The 1104-nt window shown below is 39.1% G+C and overlaps 1 non-coding gene across 1 annotated transcript; it reads left to right on the forward strand.

The window, feature by feature from the left end:
• Positions 1 to 332: 332 nt before the first annotated feature.
• LOC121208012 (small nucleolar RNA R71) lies at positions 333 to 439 on the forward strand. The gene has a single exon (XR_005903056.1). It is a non-coding gene; the product is annotated as a small nucleolar RNA R71 (small nucleolar RNA).
• Positions 440 to 1104: the final 665 nt, after the last annotated feature.

Here is a 1104-nt window from a genome sequence, read left to right on the forward strand (position 1 = left end):
TACACACATGGAACTACTTCAAACGGACTTGATGGCTGAGCTGCAAAATAATTAGCACTATTAGCTGTAAATGATTTTAGGATAGAGGAAATAGACGATACCTGAGCTAATAACAAAGTGAGGGCATCAACTTCATGAACTCCGATTACACGTCTTCCTGAAGCTATTCGATTTGTTGGCCATCGATAGTTATTACTCGTGATCCTCTCAATAATCTCATAAGCCTCATTATAAGACTTAGACAAAATTGCACTATTCGCAGAAGCATCTACCATCAATCTTGTATGTGCATGAGACTATTATAGAATGTTTCGAACTAGATACAATGAGGAATCCCATGATGAGGACACTTACGAAGTAACTCCTTGAATCACTCCCAAGCCTCATACATAGACTCGTCGTCCAATTGTTGGAAAGTTGTGATCTAGTTCCTCAACTTAGCGTTTGTGCTAGGCGGGAAATACTTAACCAAAATCTCTCCGCTAATTTTTGCCATATAGATATGGAACTTGGTGGCAATGAATTGAGCCTTGCTCGTGCTCGATCTTGCAACAAGTACAGAGACAACTTCAACCTCAGTGCATCTTCAGTCACACAGGCTATCTTGAATGAATCACTCACCTCCATAAACAATCGAAGGTGGAGATGTGGATCTTTCGTGGGCATACCACTGAATTGGCCCACCGTTTGGAGCATTTGAAACATCAGTGGTTTCAATTCAAGTTGGGTTGCCTCAATATCTGGCCTTCTAATTCCTGGATTTAACTTACTGAAAAGTGGCACAGCATATTGTCTAATGCCTTGATCCCTATCATTGGCGTGCACGATCGACTTCATTACCTTGGTCTTGATTCTGATTTCCAATGTCCATCTCGACTTGTCTTTGAGCTGTTTGTTCATGTCTTCTTTGTTTGAAAGTTCGCTCAATTTCAGGGTCTACAGGGAGTAAATCGATAATCTGATCTATGCTTATTAACACCTGAAAAGAAAATCACAAAATTAAAAAGAATAAGTTAGTAATGTTAGAAATAAACCAAATTGGAAGTAAATAAATTCACAAAAAAAGACTATGGGAACAGTTAACAATCCTCAGTAACGACACCA

The sequence above is a fragment of the Gossypium hirsutum genome, chromosome A01 (genome assembly GCF_007990345.1).
Source record: "Gossypium hirsutum isolate 1008001.06 chromosome A01, Gossypium_hirsutum_v2.1, whole genome shotgun sequence".
Classification (NCBI taxonomy): Eukaryota; Viridiplantae; Streptophyta; class Magnoliopsida; order Malvales; family Malvaceae; genus Gossypium; species Gossypium hirsutum.